The sequence below is a fragment of the Cyprinus carpio genome, chromosome A14, assembly GCF_018340385.1.
Source record: "Cyprinus carpio isolate SPL01 chromosome A14, ASM1834038v1, whole genome shotgun sequence".
NCBI classification, from domain to species: domain Eukaryota; kingdom Metazoa; phylum Chordata; class Actinopteri; order Cypriniformes; family Cyprinidae; genus Cyprinus; species Cyprinus carpio.
In genome coordinates this window covers 17,202,429-17,225,866 of record NC_056585.1, presented here as the reverse complement: position 1 = coordinate 17,225,866, position 23,438 = coordinate 17,202,429, and the positions used below count along the sequence as shown (strand labels likewise).

Here is a 23,438-nt window from a genome sequence, read left to right as displayed (position 1 = left end):
TTGGTATCATGAACTAACAATGGGCAATACTTTTCTACATATGAACCTTTTACATAATGTGTTAACTTCAATTAATAAATATCCTATTATTCACTGTTAATTCATTTTTTGCTATACATTAAAAATGTTAATTTAATTGTATAATTAAAATGTAAATACATTTAATTATTACAATGTACATATATTTTGATATAGTTTAAAATGTCATTTATTTCCATGATGGCGAAGCTGTAGGTTCAGCAAAGGTTCAACGACCATGTTCCAGTCTTAAGTGTCATCTAATCTTTCAGATACACATTGATTTAGTGCTCACAAAACATTTCTTATTCGTCAAAGTTATTTGAAGAGAAAGCTCAAAAGAACAGCATTTATTTAAAATTGATATATTTTGTTACATTCTAAACGTCTTAACTGTCACTTTTGACCATTTTAATGTGCCCTTGCTGAACAGTGTGTACTGTTAAACTTAACAGCAACCCAGTTTTAATAAATGCTAATTATATCTAATGTTAACAAATTTAACTATGGTTATGCATTTTATCATTTATTGTTATACATCTATGCTTAATTCTGAAGAGTGTAATTTCTGTCAGCATATATTTAACAAAATAATGACTGTTTTCAGACAGGATTCCCCTGCCATTGGTTGACAAAATAGATGGTTCCACCTCCAAAAAAAATTTATTTGGCTGGGCATGGGCCAGTACGAGATTCTGACGGTATGATAACTTTAAGCAAAAATATCACGGTTTCATGGTATCACGGTATTGTTGTTACAGCTCTGGAATGTGTTATTTTTAAATGACTGGGTAAAAGAAAATCTTTTTTTTCTTTGATTTGTTTCCTAAAAAGAAAATAAAGACTGACATCTTTATTTAACCTAAATCTGTAATTACAGTTATTTAATATTAGTTATATAATTCATTGTCATTTATACATACAGTATCATTTATATTATTTCATATAATTTAGTCATATAATAATAATCATACACATAATTTGATTTAATAATAACCCAATCTGAAGCAAAAACAGAATGTTCTGACAAGCTTTGTGAAATTATACTACATGCATGAATGAAACAAACTGCAGAAGCTCTGAATGAGATGCATATTCACTCTCTGACAGCAGGAGGCCCTCATGGAATACCAGATACAGCGTTTCCTTGGTTACTGCTGTAAACAAAGCTGCACTGAGCTGAAACACTGCTTTAATATGAACTATACACAGAAGAGATGAAAAGAAAATACCACGTAGACTTTTCTGAAGACAGTCAGCTCCCCTCAGAAACACATTCATATAAACCCCAAATCCATATTGAGGATTTTCTTCCAATAGTTTGTGCATCATGAACAGTGAGTGATCTGCCTGATACAGTATTTTTTGTCACATAAATGACATTTTGTAAAATGATTGCATTGCAACGCAGTTTGTGTAAGTCCAGAACAGAGAGTTGCAATAAGGCAAAAAAACGGCTGGTTGCTGAGTATACTTTGGCCATCCGCAAACCGTTGGCATTACGTTATTTTCGTCATCAGGAGGGCTCTCGGACAGCCGCGCACCCCGTGGTACTGCGCATGTGTTGAGCTCATCCGTCCGCGCTCATCTGCAGTTGAGTATACTTTTGAAAGCTGTGCGGATGCTACTGTGCACAAGACGGAAAGGAACACTGAATGTGAAGTGTACCCGGGCCTTAAGTTCCGGGGGCAGCTCCTTAAATTCGGCCATCCTACACACACGTGACTGACCGCTCGCTCACACCAACAGGAGGAGGAGTGGTCAGTGTTACTCTCTACGCTGCACTTAGCCTGAGGAATTGCTAGTCTTTCAGTCATTGAGGAGGCATGGAAAACAGCGCATACCGCAGGAACGGTATAATGGAAAATATTAGTGGTTTTGAAACCGTGAAATTTTCAAATCGCGGTATACCTTGGAACCGGTAATCGGCCCATGCCTATTTGGCTTTATTAGGCTGTTTGGGATGCTGAATTGAACAGCAGTGTTTTGATAGCGAGAGTCAGTGTATACACTCTCCTGGGAATTCAACCTACCTATTAAGCTGACTCCGTTTAACATTAAAAAATTACATCTTTAATGCAAACACTTGTACAAACATGCAGCTAATCAGAAATATAAGCTACTTACACCTCAAAATGTAAACGACTGCAGAATTGTCCATTTAAAAGTAGTTTAAAAAAACTTAGTAGGCCAAATATGTCATCTCCGTTTATTTTGTGTGTGTGTGTGTGTGTGTGTGTGTGTGTGTGTGTGTGTGTGTGCACCGTTTAGGCCCAGATACAGAAGACTCTTCCGCTTCATACCATTGTTCATGCCAGTCCTCTTTTTGTTTTTTATTAGTTCTGCCACTGCTTCTCATTCACTAGCCCCCCGGAGGCTTTTCTTGTTGTATATGTGTGTCGAGGCGATAAGGGAATTGGCCATTTTGTTTATGCCGCTAATTATATGATTCCACGGTTGCTGTTCGATGTGTATTGTCCTTGCTTCCTGGTAGCACTGTGATCTGCCTGCTTCATCTGCTTCTATTTTCATCTTCCTCCTCAATCACTCTTGACAGTTGGCCAACACTGAATGGTGACCCTTCCGCCGGTACCGGTACCGTTTTCTCCTTGGAGGGGTGGTTGGTGTGCTTGCTCAGGAGACAGGAACAGCTGTGAAGAGCATGCTTTAACTTCATTATCATTCATTCATTTTTATTTTTTTTTTGTTTTCGTTATTTACACACATATGGAGCTTCTTGTTATTCCTGCTTAAGGAACGTAGGAAGCGATCCTTTATCTTTGACACAACTCTGAACACAAATGCAGTAATTTTCAGACTCTCATGCAGCGAGACAGTGAGAAAGAGGGAGGGAGAGATGGATGGATAGAGGGGGTGGAAGGAACTGTGAGAGGGAGGGCAAGCGTGTGTGTGCAAATGTGCGAGCGTGTCAGAGAAAGAGAGAGAGCGCAATGTTCAATACTCCGAGCATCTAGACATTGTGCTTGGTGGGAGAAGAGACAATTAAATCCACGATCCAGGAAAAAATAACTGACACACGGATTAAACACAAAAGCTTTGTGCGCCGTTTTAGCCTTGATGTGGAGTGCAGATTGTGCACGCAAGTCTGAAAGTTCTCCAGGATGCGAGCTCTTGTGGAGAATGAGCTAAGCGGAGTGGTGCACGGCAGAATTCTTCGAGGTTGGAGCGTAGCTGCTGACTTCAGCCACTGAAGGGAGGACCTTGCGCACAACGAGGAGAGCTGCCTCCGTTTCTGTCTCTCTCTCACACTCTCTTTTTCCTTTCTCAGTCTCACAGAGATAGGCAGCATCCCTCAGCCCAGGCACTGAAAATAGAAGATATTAAAGGGGGGAAAAAAAATAAAGGAGAAGAAAAGACGGGATTATAAAAACAGGGAGTAATCAAAGGAAATCTGAAGCAAGGACAAAAAGAGTTCAAAATAGATTTGCATCTCAGGCTCTTGTGTTTGTTGTTTCGCGGGGCTAAACTGAAGAGATTTGGGTCGTGCATTGCTTTGCTTCAGCCAGCCTGTGGAGTATAGGATCACAAATAGCATTTCAAGGTAAGATATTAGTCAAGTTTGATGTCTTGCATGTGCAACCAAGTGCAATTCAGGTTTGACAGAGCTGAGATTAGTATACTGCAATGACTGCTGAAAAGGAAAAGGGGGAATGTAAGTCAGAGTTACATAAATTGTTCTGTTAAAGTTGAAACCTTTGTGAATGTTATTCAGATGGTGCCGTGCATTTCAATCAGTGCTTAGGTCTGGTGTTAAAAATGTGATTTGTTCCTTCGCACCTTGGCGGATATTACTGGGGTGTTGGGGGACAGAGGGCATAATTACAATGCGAGATGGTCCTCATTTTGACAGGATCCCCATTTGTCGGAAATAGAGGTGAGGGGTTGGGAGGAGGGGGTTTGCGGGGGTTAACACCAGCTATATGTCAATTTGAGGGGGGATACTTAAAATCTACACCTTAAAATGGTCTCGCAACTTTCAGAGTTGGTGGCCGACCGATTGTTGTCAGTTTTTTTTTCTTGTGCCCGATGCAATTAGTTTTGCTGTCACTTCTCCCATGAATTCAGCTGCGGCACCCTCACATGAAGCAATTTAGTGGACGTTTTGTGACCACGTTTGAGAAAGGAGGGGTGCGAAAATGCAAACAGAGATTGAAGGCGTGATGGAGGGGGTTTGACAGCCTTATATCTGTGCTGCTGCTTCACGCAACTGAGGCCAGATGGAGAGGGGACAGAAGAATTAATTTTTTTTTTTATTTTTTTGTTATCATTTATTTCCAGACTGAAGGACAGGCTTTTGGGTTTGGGCGTGAATGTCCCGCAGCTCCATTGAGGAGCGTGTGTGTGCTTCCCTGATGGTAGTGGACAAGTGGCCCCCTTGTTTCTAGGAGGGACTGAAATATTCATGATTGCATGCACATCCTGTCTGCCCTGAAATATTTAAAATAATTGAATAATAAATAACCCTGGCTGTGGAAACTGGCTCCTCTGATATGCTGTCTATAGTGATGATTCTCTCCACTTGTGTTACCGGTACACCCCTGACTTAGCCCGCAGATAAAAACAGATTAGCCAGTCAGTTAATGTGAGGAAGTGTTTGAATATGACACAACAATTCTACTTTTGTGTCCGTGTGAATATTGGTGTAGAGAAAGAAAGAGATTTTCTCTATCCAAACGCTTTGGAAATGTGATGAATGATCGGTCTTATCAGTATACATGGATGAATTCAATTGGATTGAGAGAGAAAAAGAAAAGCAGATGAATGGAGAAAGAAAGAGAGTGTGATGATGATGTCTGTGTGTTCAATGTCTTTGATGTTTTATTGAGCACTAACTAGGCAGAGTCGCGCAGTCCTAGGTGTGCTGGTTTGTGTTTGAAGAGGGAGCTCTGAATTTGAGGCTGCTGCTTAATGTGCAGTTGTATTTCTTGTACACTCTCAATCATTGACATGCAGAGTCTAGATTGGAATATATAAAATCGTCTTTTCGATATATTGATTTTGCCATGTTTTTTTCATTCAAACAATCATTAAATGTTACTTTTCGAAAACATACTGTTCAATGAATATGTAAATAAGGTAATTGCTATGCGACAGCAGTAGCGTAGTCTGCTTGCCTGCCTGCTGTCATGAAACAGGCCTTCGAGGGTCTTGGATGAAAATGAGAATGCACCGGCAGATGTAGCCACAGAAAAAGCCTTTCGCTGCATTGCCAGGATTGCTTGTTCCCAGTCTAGTCAGATGCATCAACACACATGGCATCGGAGGAGGTTTGCCACTGCATGAAGCTGAAGCTCAGCCATGCCTGAAGGTGCTCTCATGGCCATCTTGATAACTTTGTATGTTAAATGTGTTGTTTGATGGTGGAAAAGATGGGGTTATGGGATAACAGATGTCCTGTGAACCTGAATGTAGGAGGCAAGGTCACTGTGAAGCTCTCCGAATGCACAAAGATGCTTTGATCATTTACTTGATTGATTTTCTTTCAAATATAATTTCACGTTAAATGTATGATGCTTCGCTATAGAATTATAAAACTAATGAAAAGATATTTCTTTTCAGTGCACTCATAAACAAGCTTTGACGTTGACTGCCATTACAAACGTAATGAGTCAGCTGCACTCCTGAGAGACCAGAAACACTTGATTTACACAAACAGCTACAGTAAATCCAGCCTAACGTGGTTTGCTGGTCTTATCCAGTTTAAGCTGGTCCTAGCCTTGCCAAGCTGGTATTAGCTGGTTTAGCTGGTGTTACTGGCTGTCAAGTGCACAAAACCCCGTAAAACCATCTAAACAGACCATTTTAGGCTGGCATAATCTAATTTTGGCAGGGTGGACAACACATTGTGAGTGTGCATTCTTGTTATGCATGCATACCGAGCAAACTTGTTACTTTCATGGTGAAACGTTGCCATTATTCAGACGAAGATTCATGAATACAGTTTGGCAGATGTTTTTATTTAGAGCAACTTATAAAGCATGTCAGTTTTATTAGTTTGCATAGATAGAAGTGTGCTATTGCATTTCTAAGTGTTGTTTTGGGCCGATGTTCATTACTTTTTACTTGAAACTGCTGCATTGTTTCCACAGGATGGGGCAACAAAAATGTGATTTACATCAAAGTGAGACCAAAGAGGTTAAATACAATTCTTCAGTAGTACAAGAGCTCTTGCTACCTGAAAGATATGATTCAGCCTTTGACTGTGACTATATTTAGAGTCCATTAAGAAATGAAGAAAAAAAAAAATCAATACTCATTGTTCTGTTAACATTTGTTTACCGTATTTTGGAGACTGTGACCTTTAGCGGAGTGACTCTTACCTTCTCACAAGCGAGCTTGGATGTCTCTGTCACAGGGCTTCAGATCATTAGTGCACATCAGGGTGTTGTTATGTTGGCATAGCCACCACAAAAACAGTCATGCCTCCTCGTTGTCGCCAGTCTGAATAACAGAAAAAAAGCTCTAAATTGGGCACTGGCCCCATCTGCCATCTTTCAGTGCTTGCTGATTTGATCCCCAAGGCAAGTGTAGACCACTGAATGACCGGCGAGATGTATTGCACGTAGACTAATTTTAGCAGGGTTCTGGCACTGCTGCTCCTCTTTTTATTGTTACACTTACAGCCCTCTGCTTTCTGTCAACATAAACATATTTATCAGTGTATTCATATAACACATCTGGATGGTATATACAGACAGATGGTAGCACTAATCCTCAAGGGTCCCTGAAGTCTGGTGGAAAACAGGCTGGCATTATGCACAGGACATTAGTAAAGTTCTGCCAAATTTCGCAAACAAAGCATTTAAAAATAACATTAGATGATCTTCTTAATCAGAAATTTCACGACATCCCAGTTAAGCAGTGGTGGAGCTTAATAAAATCTGTTCTTTTCAGTACCTTTATGAGAGGCTCTGAACTACTGGGTTGCAGGTCATAGAAAATTAATAGACAATTGCTAGCCACAGATTATTTATGAATGCAAATACAATATTGTAAATAAAATGTTCACGCTTCTATCTAAACTGTAGCAATGCAATACAGTTTGTCTACATCCATCTAGAATGGGTCCATTTCACATTCTAGTGTTTCAGAAGGGTGGAAAACAAAAACCTATATTTTAAACTCGGGGGAATTATGGTAAGTTTTGATTTTCCATTCCATTTAATGCATTTTAATGTTTTGTTTTAAGGATGCTACTTCTGTGCATCAAACGATTTTGCTATGGTGCTGGGTCTCCCCTTGATGTCAAAACATTAACAACTGCCATTTTATACCACTCAGATACACTGTGATGTTTTTGTTACTTAATAAGAAACCTCTCATAGATAAATTGTGCACTTCGCTTCTCTTTCTTTTCCGCATTTCTCTATGTTAGACCTGTATTGCCTCATGCTGTATAATGAAGACCTGTCAAATGAAGTCAAAGAGTCTAAATTAAATGACACAGACAGAGCCTGCCAAGTCTTCCAGGGTCTGTTCCAAACTGGAACATGTAGCCTGTAGCAATGCTAACTTAAGAGGACGTCTTCCATCCTGTTTCAGCCCCAGCCCTGTGATGTGTGGGGTGCTTGGGGGAACGGATGGTGTGGTATGACAGGGCTTGATGGTTGTTACACAGCCTGAGAAAAGTGTAGTGAAGGGTAGAGGTCAATGTCAGCAGGTGCTGAGGGGAATGAGTGGACGCCACTGGCTCTGCAGGGAAGGATTAGGACCGATAGTGGTTGACAGTGACCCTGACACCCATGTCGCCTTTGCATTCAATCTTCCATGGAACTGGTGGGCACGGGCCACCTCAAGCTAAAGCGCTGCTGAGTTTTTGAGTATGGGTTGACATCAAGCATTAGCCAGGGTCATATGGGTTGTGTGATGGAGAAGAACAGAAGAAGAAAAGTGTATTTTAGCTGTAAGAGAGGAGGGAAACTAAGAAGGAGGTCAGTCTGCCTCAGGTTCTGTTGTGAAGAGAGGGTTCTCATCTGACCTTCACCTAAGGTCCTTTGCCTTCGGTATCATTCTGAAGAAATGTTTCAAAGTTTCTGTACTGTGTTAGGTGACACCAGTGTTCGGGAAAGTTACTTTTAAAAGTAATGCATTACAATATTGCGTTACTCCCTAAAAAAGTAACAAATTACATTACTTAGTTACTTTTTATGGAAAGTAGTGCGTTACATTACTTTTGCGTTACTTTTTCAATCTGGGCAGGGCATGCTTGTTTGTTTTTAATAGAAAAAAGTTCAATTTTTTGGCCTCAGGCTGAAGAGAAAGTAAATTCATGTCTGTACAATAGAACACAAAAGAAGAAAGTTCAACAAACTTCATCAATAAAAAAAAGAAGCACAAATGTTTATCTAGAGTATTTTTTTCTTATTGGTATGGTTGAATTGGATCATTGAAGGTCAGCAGCAAAGACATGGTTAATAAAATGGGATTAAATACATAAAGGATATTTGTGTTATTTAACATTTAATTATTGCAGGTTTGCATCACATTCTGAGTTGCATTTTGCTGTTTTTATTCTTTTTTTTCCCTTTTTTTTTAGCGAGTGAGATTAATGCATTAATCTCATTAATTAATTAAATAATGTGCTGTAAATGTGCTTATTCTAGAACTACAGTGACATCTTACTCCCAGTTTCTCTCAACATGGGGACAGAAGAGCTGTCAATCAACAAATGGGAAAAAAAGTAACTGGTGTTACTTATTTGAAAAAGTAACTCAGATATTTTCTTGTAAATTAAAAAGTAATGCACTTTTTTTAAAAAAGTAATCTGATTACGTAACTCACGTTGTTTGTAATGCGTTTCCCCCAACACTGGGTGACATTAGGGTTATTAGGAAAAGAAGAAGAGGAAATGATGGCATTTTGCAGTGGTGCAACCACTTTTTTTTTTTTTCTCGCTGTGTGATTTACCATAGATCTTTTCATGCCCTAAATATCTAAACCTGTTTTCTGAACATGTTTTGTGAATGCTATGTTGGATGGTAAGCGAGGATGCAAACAGACACGGCTGTCTACACATTCACTGACTTGATAATTACATTTCTACCATACATTGATCCAGAGAGAGAGAGATTCTTATGTCAGATGCACATTCATGATGCTTGTAACAAGGGCCTAAAATGCAATTAGCTGAAAATGGACCATAAAGCAGCACCCCTCCATGCTTAGATGTAATATTGGCTAATATGCCTAAACTCATCCAATTAACCAATCCATAATGATGTTGCTTTCGATAGCAGACACATTTCATTAATAGGGAAGTAATTATTGACACTAATCATTTGAAACAAATGATGGCAATTGGGACCATGACATGGTCATTTTCATGTTGGGCTGAAAGCATAGTGCCATAGGTTTATGAAATAGCCAAGCTGAATACCTATTTTTTTTGGCATGAATACAATACAAATTCTGCCAAATAATTTTTAAAAATAGCTTCAGAACATACAATACATAACAAATCAAATAAAATAAAATAAATATTATAATTTAATTTACTTCAAAAATAAAAATTATTATTATTTTTTATCATAGCATCTTAATAAAAAGAATAATTTAAGGAATTTTACAAGACATTTGCTATATGTAATTTTAAATGAACTAGAGAAACAACTAAAAGTTAAAGTGCAAAATAATTACATTACATTACATTGGGGTTGGTATGCATTTTAGTTTTGAGACGTTTTGGATTAAATCAAGCTCACATTCTGATTTGTTCATTTGCTGATCATTTGCAACAGATATGATACAGATATATAAAAAGACAATTGCTTCTCTGCACACCTCAACCATGTTTGATTACAGTATATATATATATCCTGTTATAGAACAGTGACACTTCCAGTCATATTTTCTGCATTTATGTTTTTGCTGATAAATCTTTGTCTGATCATGGAAAAAAAATGGTGTTGAACAAGCTGGGAGTACTACAAATTATTATTAGTAACTAAAGACATAATTAAATTTGCCAGAATATTTCATAAACACGCAAGGGGCAAACTTTATGAATGGTGGGCATTCCGATTCTGCAGAAATCAATGTTTGTACCACCTAATCTGCAGTAACAAAAAAACCATATTAACTCCAACACATTTGTTTGTATCAGCTGTTCTGCAGTAGTTTGATTACCATTTTTACTTCCACCTTCACTGCTTAAGGTGGGGTTACAAATAATGCTTATTAGTGCTAATACAGTAAAGAAATTATAGAGTGTATAATTATACTGAACATGAGAATGAACATATTTCTGTTCTATTTGTTTGCTACCTTGTAAACTTAATCAAATTCAATTGAATCTGTTCAATCAACAAGTCACTCCCTTATCTATTCAGTTATGCACAGCACAGAGTTCACATATGCACTTCATATGGCGTGCTCTACCAAGAGATGTTTAACTAGGGACAAGAGAGGGTGTGTTAAATTTGAAAAATGGCTGCGTGTTGAGAGAAAGCTTTCCTGAGGGAGGACATGAAGATGTCACTCTATTCAAGCTCAAGCACTTCCTTCAGAAACGCTTATGCTAATGTTTGCCAGCCTTGGATTTGAGTGCATATTTGGTGTCATTCATACCAAGATGTGTATCAGATCAAAAAAAATATGTTTTGGATGAATGGGGCAAAATTGTCGGCTGGCAAACACACATTAATGCATATGGAACATACAAACTGCAGACATCAGTGGGACGCAACAGTGTACTGCATTATCAAAGTGCACTGGCTTTTTCATGGTGGAGCATCCTTGCTGTGTTTTAACTTGCTGGATTGGATGCACTTTGGATGTTAATATGCCGTTCGAGAGGCTTGGGAACAAAGCCACAGTATCTAAATGATGACCTTTACCTCGGCTCGAACAAGCAGTGCTTCCATTGTCAACATGTGTAATTTCTACCTTTGGATGCCAGCACAGCACGGAATTATAAATCAATGAGGCTGCATTACTGAGGATCCCCAGGCCCCTGGGTCTAGCTGAGGATAGAATACTAGGGGGTGGGGGTCAGACGGAAGAGGATGTGGAGGAATATGGCAGGGAGAGACTTCCTGGGGATGCCGCTGTTCTGTCCAGCTCACAAAGCTGTGGTCTGCCACTGGCAGCCATCCAGAAAGGAGCTGAGAAAGAAAGAAGCTCTTATCGAACTCTTACAGAAAGAGAATGTGTGTGTATATGGCATAAGTGTATGTATGTATATGCGGTCTGCTAAATTGTAATAATATATCAGCTTCTTGTCCTCCAAACTAATTTTCCAGTCAGCCATAGCTGTGCATTCTGATAATATTTTTTATTTTCTTTGCAACAAATAAATTGCAAGAATTTTATTTTATGATAGACGTTTTACTGGTGGCAGATTTTTTGGAGGGCTCTTTAGAGCTTGAAATAGATTTATTTTTTCAGACGTTTGCTCTCTTTCACATCACAGCTCAGGTGATTGGTTCAGAAACCCTGAGCGAAGATAGCAAATATCAACAAAGGCAGAGCTGCTGAGATAAATAGGGATGCTAATAGATGAGTTTCTCCAAGAATTATACTGTAGACCTCCTGACAAACTGCAGTAGATATTAGAGAACCAAGATTCAGCCATCAGATCATTCATTTATGAATGAATGAATAAACATGTTTGTTGTCATCTTACACTGTCAGGACAAAAAAAATTAATACATTTTCAAATACCTTAAAAGCTACACCTTTCTAACTTTTCCACTCCTAAAGAGTGCACATTAATATCGCAATGTACTAATTAATATTCTGTATATAGATATATTGTGTTATGCCCTTGAAGATTTTTTTTTCTTGCACATTTATTTTTCATTAGTTTATATAAACATTTAAGAAACATTTAGCCATATCCTCTGCAGATGACAGCAGGTGATCATCTCAGACCAGGTGGTTGGATACTTCAAACTATGTGGTGTTCAATCAAAGCTCCTGAAAATTTTAAGCTAAGGAATGTCAAATGACAACATGAGAGCTAGATTTATCCACGTGTGTGTGTGTGTGTGTGTGTGTGTGTGTGTGTGTGTGTGTGTGTGTGTGTGTGTGTGTGTTTTTTTTTTTCTCACTTTTAGTCAAATGACATCCTGACAGATGGTACATATTCAGAAATACTGTATTTAGAAAGGTTTAAAGTACAGTCACATTTACTGTTGCTTAGCAAAAATCCAGGCAAAATTCAGTCATTCAAATTGGAATCTTCCCAACTGTGAGTTTCAAGTGAATGTGGAAAAATTCTTTTACAGTTGGTTTTACAGTTGGTCAGGTGGATTTGCAACATTAACCAACAAATAGTTGCTTGGTTTGAAAGTAACTTTTCTGTGAACAGTTTTTGCACACAAAATTTCACAAGTTTCTGTAATGTGATCATACCTTCAGCCCATATCTGCAGGGAGTAATTATATGCACGGTAAATCTTTTACATATTAGCTGTTTTCTCTAATTATTATATTTTGTATTGTTAGTATTTACTTCTTTTTTCCCACTGCTTTTTACCCATCACCTTTTTACTACCTTTCCAGCATAACTGTTTTCCATTTTAACACCATTTAACCTCATGCACGTTTAAAAGGATATTTGTTACTCTGTAAAACAATTAGTTTGAATATTTCAAGCGCAAAGTCTAACTTGCCCTTGAATATTTATCTCGCCAACTGCAGCCAAATTCTGAGTCACTCTGACTCATACCATCAGTTCTACATACTTACTGGCTGTGCTCCAGTACTGCAGACGCTGTGAAGAGCACGTTTCTTACTGTACCTGTAAGAACGGAGCTGAAAATATCCCAATCTCCCACCTGGGATCGCTAAGTACATTAAGCTGCGTTTGGCAGATGTTGGAATGCTCCTATATAGTTCCTGAAGGCACCTGTCACTGATTTATGTGACTATATGGTGTTATCAGTGCACAGTGACATAGACTAAATAAAGTGGGGCCCCATCCATTACTCCCTGAGAACATCCTGCATGCTGCATATTTGATGTGAATATATTGTCTTCGAATAACGTGCATTCCTCAACAGAAATTAGTCCCAAAGTTTTTTCTAGAATATGAGGCATACCTAAGTTCTGGCAGTCATATTCCCACTAAGACTCCACTGTCTGAAAACCCCTACCCAAAAAAAAAAAAATAAGACCATAAATGATTAATTTCTTTAATGTGCCCACTATCAGATCAGTGGGAACTCAAAAACCATCTACAAAGGCATTTGGCTTTAGGCCATATTTGATCACTTCCTAGCCGCACTCTCTCTTTTTTGTCCAAGCCCATGGAGACTTCATTATCTCCAACTGTTTGTGTGCTATTGTTAAAAGAACAAGAGTGAGGCATTTGGAAAGTGGGGGAAAGGGTGGAAAAATCTTTGATGAAACATGAATCTAGACAGATGTTGGTACAAGCTTGTTAGGAGGACAGGAGAGCAATAGAGGGAAATGGAAACAGAGAGAGAGAGCGCTTCGGATTAAGTATTCGTTTTCTCTGTGGGAGCTTGTCGGAAAGTCATGCATGACAATACGAGCAGCCAGCACCCTGATTATATTAGATGGGGTTTAAAAGATGCAGTGAAGTGAAGCCTTTGCTTTTTCCACTGCTGCATTTGGCACATTTACTGGCGGCATCACATCTGTTATGACGCACCGGAGCAGGCTATGGATGAACTGGGTAAATCTCTCGAAAACAAGTCGAGGTCATATCCAAACCCCCCTAAAATCAAAAGAAATGTGCATGTGCATAAAGGAAACTAAAGCCTATTTTTAGTACCATTAAGATGTTTTTGCATAGTGACATTATTTTTATGACAGTTGAGCACATATTTCCCCCTAAATCCTCATTACCAGTTCAACTTTTAAAACATCTCTTGAGATGCCGTCGTTCTGTTCCATTTTGCTGATTGAATGCATGCATGTATGTGTCCTTTGTAAATGGTTTCTTGTGGAGAAAAATAATGCAATGTTTTGAATGTTGCTTCAATTAAATCTGCCAGTACAGCAGATACTATCATATGTACTGTAATTTGAATTTATTTAAATATTTTATTGGATTTTTTTTTTACTTCAGTAATTAGAATTTGATGATGATGATTAGTAGTAGTAGTAGTAGTAGTAGTAGTAGTAGTATTTTATTTTATTATTATTTTTAAAAATGTATTTAATCGTCATGAAATCAAGGTCACAATGCAAACCTATGTAATGGTCCAAAAAATAGGCTTCATTTCCTTAAAGTGAAATGTATTTTTCTTTTTCTTTTTTCTTTTGATTTGAGGTGAAATGTTACCTGGAGATGCTCTTTACATGTTTCATGAGATTCACCCAAGTGTGAACTTTGATACTCTTAGTCCAGGCATAATTTACGCTTTTAACTTCTTAAAAGTCAGTTAGTCAGCATTCTCTGAAGGCCCAAAAGATCGTGTTTTGTATTCAGCTGCAGCGATTGAGATTGACTGTGAAATAAGAGCCGTGCCGCACTGTTCCTGTACAAGTGAAAAATGGGGAAATATATGTTTCAAATGTCATTTGGGAAAACATGGTGCAATTTGGCCATGGTAAGCTCAAGCTAACAGCAGGGCTGTTCTTCGCAAGGAAAAGCACAGACTTCTGTTCTCTCACACAATCCTGGGCTACTTCCTCCTCATTCTTTGCAGCCCCAGATGGCCAGGGCAGAAGCCCAAGACTCACCCAGGAAAATAACTCTTATCCTCTTCTAACTCTGCTGCTTTTTTGAAAGGTGCCAAGCAGACCTTCTCTCATTTGGCAAAGTGAGGAGGCACTGCTGATTGGCACGGCCAAGTCCAACTGTGACTGGAATTGATGGGTGTGGTTGAAGGGCGAGATGGTGCAGCTAAATTTAGATCAAAAGATTCTCTGTCACCACATGAGGCAAAGAGAGACGAGTCAGCTCGGGTGTCGTGCTGCAGAATTAGCATAATTAGACAATGGATCTGGCAGAATCCTCATAGAGGAGGTGAATATGTGTCATTATTTACTTTAAAGCCTTCAGATTTGCATATACACTGCAGCATTTTTAGGCATTACCATTTAAGGGTATTTGCAAATGCCAATTAAAAACAGCACAAACTTAGTGAAAAAAAAAGAAAAAAAAAATAAAAAGTCTGAAAAAATAATAATTATTTAAAAAAAATTATATTTATGGAAATTTTGCTAACAAAAGCTCAATGGCCAGAGCTGTGGCTTAGTAACTGGCACATTGAGCTGTGGTGCTTAAGTGGTTGATGCAAGTCTGGCTTACATCATTTTCATATCCTGTTTTCTCCAAATTACATTAATCTAATTCCTATAAATCAAGGTGGCATACATGCTAAAGTAATGTTAAAAAAGAAAAAAAAAATGTCAGAAAAATACATTGAGTACTGAAGATTTTCATTGACTAAATACAATGTGATCTAGTTGTTAATTATATGGAAACATATTAAATCTTTGATTCTAGAAAACATATACTTATGTTTTAGATGCTGTCAGCAGTCATCCCTATTGCGCATTTCAATGTACAGTATATTCCATATATACAAATTTATGAAACTGTATATGTAAACCATATTTAAATGTACCAATGATTAATAATGAGATCAATCTGCTAAATATGTTAATTCAGTGGTTCTCAACTCTGGTCTTGGGGACCCACTTCTCTGCACTTTTTGTATGTCTCTCTTAGTTGATGCACTCAGATCATGGATGGTTCAGATCATGGATCTCTCTCCTAACAAGATGATGATCTGAATCAGGTGCGTTAAATACTGAAGACATACAAAATGTGCTCCAGAACTGGAGCTGAGAATCTCTTTGATAATTATTCAACACATGTTTTTATTTGTACTGTCTTAAGACAAGTGCAACCTGGCAAAAATAAATAAATCAATAAATAAAGCAAGCCTTTATGCATGAGATATATAGCAAAAGCTGACAAATCTATGTGTTAATCAGACTGCTAAATGTGCTAATTATTTAGAAAAAAAAAAAATTGTCTTGTGACAAGTGCTACCTGGCAATTTTTATGCTGCTTTTAATTTATTATTTATTTATTTTATTATTATTATTTATTTATTTATTTTTTTCAATAATTTTAAGAATTATTTGTATACAAGATCTGTGACTGCACCTCTGATTGTGGTTTGATCTTTCAGATTAGCATTGGGGAGGCCAAGTGAGTTGTCAGTCACGCAGGGAGGTGAATTAAGTGACAAAAAATGGCTAAATTTGTTGCCTCATTAGGAGGGAAAGGGATGGGGTGTTTGCCGTGGTTAATTGAAGCATCAAGCTCTTGGCACTTGTCTCCCCAATCTGTCATTCAGCAGGATGAGGATGGGAAAAAAAAACCCTAGTGTTATTGAATGAGCTCTCATTGAGGGATTCTGGCAGACTTTTAGTCTGACTTCAGACAGGGCAAGAGGAATCGCCTCCTCTGTCATGACATGAAAAATCATGACAGAAGCTTCATTTTTCCTTGCAGTACCTAAATTTCAATGGCCCCAACCCCAAATTTCTATTTCTAAATTTAAACTCCTTCTCATTCATAGGCAGAGGCCCAAGCACCACCAACATATGCTAAGGTTACCTGACCTTGCACGTACCCATGTGATGGAGGAGGAAAGGGGAAAAAATGCTTTCATTAGCCGCAAACTAGGTCACATTGAGAGCCGAGCAGAGATGGAGGGGAAGATATGTCTGGAAGAAGACACGAAATTCTCTCAGTGCAAAAAACAGCATCATAATGACTTTTGTATTTTTATCATATTTTGTGGTACACAGAAGAAAGTAAGTCATGCAGGTTTGCAACAACATGAAGGTGAGTAAATGACCGAACTTTCATCTCTGGGTAAACTATGCCTTTAATTAATAAAAATGTGCGATTGGTACTTACTTAAAAATGATTGAATTAACAGTCTGCTTAGACTCTATATAAGCAACTCAAGTAAATCTTTCGAAGCAAATTCATCTTGAAACAAAATGGCATCAAATTGAGTGATGGGTAATATGTCTGAGCTTAAAGTCTTTGTTCACACTGCACACAAATCCAATTTGATTTTCAAATAAGATCTGTGCTACTGACTGCTTACACTGCCATTTTGCAAGAGATGAAATCAGATCTGTTTGTTCACACAGTGTATGTAGTCAATATCTGGTGCATCTACGTCTGTTGCTATAATAATGGTGTAAGTGTCAGCAAGAGATTTTCTCAAGCAACAACTGAGAGCTGTCAGTGTGGAAATTGTGCCTCTGCTTATGTCTATCATCGTGTTGCTGTTCTGATCTTACAAGGCACATAAAAGAACGTATTTTATCCAGTCATGTATTTACTGTGTCCAAAACCACTGACACATTCACTCATTTACTCTTTACTACATATAGAGTTTACTATGAGCTTAGAGTAAGCGAAAAGGAGTGTATTCAGACATTTTGCACCCTTTGTATGATATTGCATATGCATCACATCCATAATGGTGAAAACCAACCGCCTGCAATCTGATTTGTACTGACCTTCAAACTTTGTAATTCCAAAAATAAAAAAAGAAATAAAAATAAATGTTTTTTGTAGTTAATGCATTTCAAAACACAATATGATCAGATTGTTAAACATCTCTTTATAATACAGAGAACTCATCAGATTTGTCAGATACTACTCCGAACAAATCAAATTTTGTTTCTGAAAAATCTTAGAAGTCCTCAAATTCTAAAATTCTAAAATCTCCTATTACTCAGATTTCACTGAACATTGCAAAGGTCATTTATTGGTTGATGCATTTTTTTGTTGTTGTTTTTTTCTTATTGTGTTTTGTCTATTTATAAATAAATGCGTGTTTATATATTTAAATATGTAATACTCTATACTTTTTGCATACTAATCCAAGAAAAACCAATAAACATACAATCAATATTAAATTATAAAAAAAAAAAAAATAAATAATAATCGTAAATAATTATATATATATTTATTTAAATATTTATTTATTTATTTATTTATTAATATAAATTATTTGATTTTCTTTTCTTTTAAGTCACTTATACATTGCATTGCATTTCCTTACATTCAAAGCAGCCATTATATTTGGAAACGTGCTGTATTAGGCAATGCATGCTTCTGAGTGACTTTTGGTGCTATAAAGAGTCTAGTAGTTTGTGGTTATAAACAGATGTAGTTTGTCATTCTTTTTTATACAGGAAAGGTGATCTATAATCACCAAACCTGTTGTGATATACTTTATCTGTAAACTCTGCAGCTCAAAATGGAGAGTAACCTTGACTCATAGATAGACAGGAGTGGATGTTCAATGCTTAGCTTTATCAGTGGCTGAGGCACACACCTAAGTCCATGCTGTCCACAGAATCCCACTCTTTATCTCTCCCTGTGCTGATTAGACTTACGGTTACCTTGGCTTTTTCACAGGTATTTATTCCTCAGATGGAGCTTTTATTGAACAAAGACATTTGTTACAAAAGAGGAACCTAAATCGCATTTCTTAGGCTATCTTTATCCTGCTGATACCCTTTTGTTTTGTATCTCTACTTTTGTGCACAATGGGGATGTAGCAAGCCTACTGGAGTGTGCTGTTGCATGGGTGACCCTCTTGTTGTGTGCAAAGTTGCACAAAAGCGATGTCAACAACAACAACATTGTTGTTACAGTGTTTTCAGGGCACAGTTGTGATATAACAGTGTGTAGTAGGTGTTGTGTGTAGCAATAGCTCAGCCAAAACACTATAAGAGCCTTTTACAGAGCAAATGTTAGTGAAACTGCACATATTTACAAAGAAAATTGGTACTGTAGCATCCTGCAAAAAGTCACTTCAGCTTCTCTAGGAGGATTTGGGGTTAAGTGCCTTGCTCAAGGGCAGAATGTTGCAATGGGCAAACATGATTAAAACTGGATTGCAGGGTTGTGCAAAATTCAAAATTGAAAAATTGGCTCCCTTTCAGTTTGTTTGAGTTTGAAAATCCCTGTCTGTCTGTCTGTCCTATCTTTCTTTCAGTCTGTCCATCGTTCTATCTTTGAGTCTGTCTGTTACTGCCTGGCTGTTATATCCATCTGTCTGTTACTCTATATGTCTATTGGTCGCTATATCAGTCTAGGTACTTGCTGCTCTGTCTATTAGTCACTCTGTCTGCCTGCATTTGTGCATTGGATGCTCTGTCTAAATGTTGCTCTATCTGTATATATGGCTCTATCTATCTGCATGTTGCTTTGTCTGTCTATATGTTGCTTTTTCTGTCTATATATCTGTTTAGAAGTCACTCTGTCCATCCAATGGTCACTCTATCTGTCTGCATGTCACTCTATCTATCTATCAGATGCTCTATCTGTCTACATGTCGCTCTATCTGACTATTGGATGCTCTCTCTGTCTACATGTTGCTCTGTCTTTTAGATGCTCTACCAGTCTGCATGTCGTTCTATCTATCTATTGGATTCTCTATCTGTCTACATGTTGCTCTGTCTATTCATAAAAAAATAATTCATTTTGTGATTCTACATCCTGTTTGAAACCTGAATTTAAATTCTGGAAAATAAATACATATATAGATAGATATTTTAAAGATATAGTCTATAAAAAAAATATATATAAAATAACGATTTACTTTAAAAGCTAAAAGCACAGGTGCAAAAGGCTGTCACACACATTGTAGCAATAAAATGTATTGTGGTATCTAGTACTATAAAAAAATCACATTCTTATATATGGATTGGGGGAAAAAGTGTCAAGTCCACATTAAATGCTAATGGCCTCATTCACTGTTGAAAAATAACTGTGCCAGCACCTCTTCCCCATGTTTGAGGAGAACTCTGGCACCTAGCCTGTCACAGGAAGACAAATAGACTCTCAGTACAGAAACAACATATCAGCCATCACACAGTCATCTGACAGTGCTAGGTCACTAAGTGAACAGAAAGAGCTGCGCTAAAGTGGGCAGCTGCCTCTTGCAGCATCCGAGCCAACTGTTTGGAACAGGTTTTTGCCCAGACCGGTGGACAATCAGCAAATCTGTTAACCACATGGGCTCATTACATCCAGACAGAAGGCCTCCTGCACATAACAGTACAGCAAAGGTTAAAGTGATATGTATATAAATGCATGCAAATACACACACACACAGATCCAGTATGTTTAAAGCAGTAGAAAGCACTTGCAGTCAGAACATGGGAACAGGATTGTGTAGGATAAAAATCATATGTTTTTAATACTGCCCTGTGTATTTTATTAGGAGACCCTAGTAGGACTTTTTTACATTTAAAGTTCTTGCACAGCATTTTTTTAAATTAATATCTTATTTTGGATTGTCTGTTTTCTATTTAATTTTAGTAATTTTTTAATAAATGTGGTTGTACATTTGTAATTTTTATTATTTTATTAATTTATTTTGTTTATTTTATATTTCTTTAGCTTTAGTAATAGTGCTTCAGTGTAAACTTATTTTCAGGTACAAGGCAACATTCAATTTTATTTTTATTTCAGCTTTTCAATTTCAGTTAATGAAATTGATTTTTAATAGTTTCAGACCTTATAAACATATACTGTGTGTGTGTGTGTGTGTGTGTGTGTGTGTGTGTGTGTGTGTGTGTGTGTGTATACAGGTGCATATCAGTAATTATTTCAGTATAATTATTTCAGTAATTCACCTCAAATTGTGAAACTCGTGTATTAAATAAATTCAATGCACACAGACTGAAGTAGTTTATGTCTTTGTTTCTTTTAATTGTGATGATTTTGGCCCACATTTATCTCAACAAATTAGAATATGGTGACATGCCAATCATGTAATCAACTCAAAACACCTGCAAAGGTTTGATGAGCCTTCAAAGTGGTCTCTCAGTTTGGTTCACTAGGCTACACAATCATGGGGAAGACAGCTGATCTGACAGTTGTCCAGAAGACAATCATTGACACCCTTCACAAGGTGGGTAAGCCACAAACATTCATTGTCAAAGAAGCTGGCTGTTCACAGAGTGCTGTATCCAAGCATGTTAACAGAAAGTTAAGTGGAAGGAAAAAGTGTGGAAGAAAAAGTTTTGTATTTCATTTGGAAACCAAGGTCCTAGAGTCTGGAGGAAGGGTGGAGAAGCTCATAGCCCAAGTTGCTTGAAGTCCAGTGTTAAGTTTCCACAGTCTGTGATGATTTGGGGTGCAATGTCATCTGCTGGTGTTGGTCCATTGTGTTTTTTTGAAAACCAAAAGTCACTGCACCCGTTTACCAAGAAATTTTGGAGCACTTCATGCTTCCTTCTGCTGACCAGCTTTTTGGAGATGTTGATTTCATTTTCCAGCAGGATTTGGCACCTGCCCACACTGCCAAAAGCACCAAAAGTTGGTTAAATGACCATGGTGTTGATGTGCTTGACTGGCCAGCGAACTCACCAGGCCATAACCCCATAAAGAATCTATGGGGTATTGTCAAGAGGAAAATGAGAAACAAGAGACCAAAAAATGCACATGAGCTGAAGGCCACTGTTAAAGAAACCTGGCCTTCCTTACCACCTCAGCAGTGCCACAAACTGATCAGCTCCATGCCACGCCGAATTGAGGCAGTAATTAAAGCAAAAGGAGCCCCTACCAAGTATTGAGTACATGTACAGTAAATGAACATACTTTCCAGAAGGCCAACAATTCTAAAAACTTTTTTTTTTTTTTTTTTTAATGAAAGATTCTAATTTGTTGAGATAGTGAATTGGTGGGTTTTTGTTAAATGTGAGCCAAAATCATCACAATTAAAAGAACCAAAGACTTAAACTACTTCAGTCTGTGTGCATTGAATTTAACTAAGAAAATTCAATTGAACATTCTAATTTATTGAGATGCACCTGTATATATTAGCTTGCTTAGAAGTTTTGTTTGTTTATTTATGACATATATTTCCACCAGGAGTGTTTTAATGTATGAGGCTTCAGGGTACATCTGGACCCCCAAAATGTCAAAAAACAGCGTTGAAATGCACACATGCAAGGCTGTGGTTCAATGGTATTTTTTATCTTGAGTTATTGTCTTCTGTGCTTTATTTTTTTTACAAAGTCAGTTGATGCATCAGTGCATTTGATTGTAAAACATTAGAAGAGTCTGGAGATTTGTGCTGTCTCAAAGGAACACAGCACCTAAGTACCCTCCTAAACCCTCTGGGATATACAACTGATTACCCTCATTACACGCAAATAAGTCTGACTGGCAAAACTCACCCAATCAGATGTGAGGATACAGCTGTTTTAATTGTACACTTATGGCAATATCTGCTTTGTGACATGAATATACCGACTGTCCTGTAAGGTCGAAAGGTTTTTGTATGTGATGCAATATCCCATCATCCTTTTCACCAGAGCAAGTTACTCTCCCCCTGAGCTAATCAGACATACCAGGTGCTGTGCTAGTTGCTAGACAAGAATAACATAATCACATCTGAGGAACAGCTTCTGTGCTAAATATAGGAACCACCACATCCATTTCTGCTTGACACTTTTTGTCTGACAGACGTAACAGAACATTGCATCAAATTTCGTACAAAAATGTTAATCCTCTGCAGTCTCCATCTGTTTACTCGTACTGTATTTTAAGGCGGGTGGGTTCTGTTATGAAATGTCTTCAGCAGGAGCATAAGTGGCATGATAGCTTCTTTTCAAGAGTGCCTTGGCATAAGCCAACCGGATTCACTGATTTAATGTGCAAAGCAGAACTAAAGCAGTCGCAACATGATCGGACAGTGAGATCCTTGCCGTTTATGTTGACACTTAACCAGCCAAGATTAAGTAAGTTTGTGATCCTGACTATGTAAAAAAGGCATTATGGTTTGCAAACTAAATCGGGCACCTTAAAATTGAAGCGGAAACCTCATAAAATATTAAAATGGCTCTGAGGGGAGGAGGTGGAGGATGGCTGCTCTTGCTTTCCTCTTTCTGTCTTATTTTGTCTTTCATGAAGGGTCATTCTTATCATCCAGTCCTATAGCTTATCCTTATGAAAAAATAATCTCATCAGGATATGACTGAGCTCAACATAGCTTCCTCATTTGTAGCTGTGCCACAGGCCTACGTGTTTAAAGAATGTAAAATGTGGTTATTTTTTCAACTCCTGGATGCTGACAGCATGCACACACAGAAACAGAATAAAAAATCCCTTTAATACATCATTTCTGTCCTAGGTTTGGAAAATTGGGCCAACCGTGTATCTTCATGAGTGGCCCAATCCAAGCAGGCATAGAACCTGTTATGGAGAGTGCTAAATAATTAGCCTATCATAATGAGGGCTTTAAGTACCAGGGGCCAGAAAAGATAAATGAGGCCTTTTTGTATTCCAGATCATTTAAAAGAGTGGATAGCCTTTAATGTGCCCTACAGTAAATATCTTTGAGAGCGAGGTTTCTTTTTCTATCTGCCTTTTTGCTATTATTATTATTATTATTATTATTTATTATTCTTTCTTTTTTTGTG

The 23,438-nt window shown here is 37.6% G+C and overlaps 1 protein-coding gene across 1 annotated transcript in view; it reads left to right on the top strand.

Annotated features, from left to right (window-relative positions):
* The first annotated feature begins 2,917 nt into the window (after nt 1-2,917).
* The window catches only part of LOC109048000 (leucine-rich repeat and immunoglobulin-like domain-containing nogo receptor-interacting protein 2), a 231,775-nt gene continuing 211,254 nt past the window's right edge, over nt 2,918-23,438 (top strand). The window contains exon 1 of the mRNA XM_042770082.1: nt 2,918-3,580. The gene's annotated coding sequence lies outside the window, so the exon portion shown is untranslated. The remainder of the gene's footprint in view (nt 3,581-23,438) is intronic.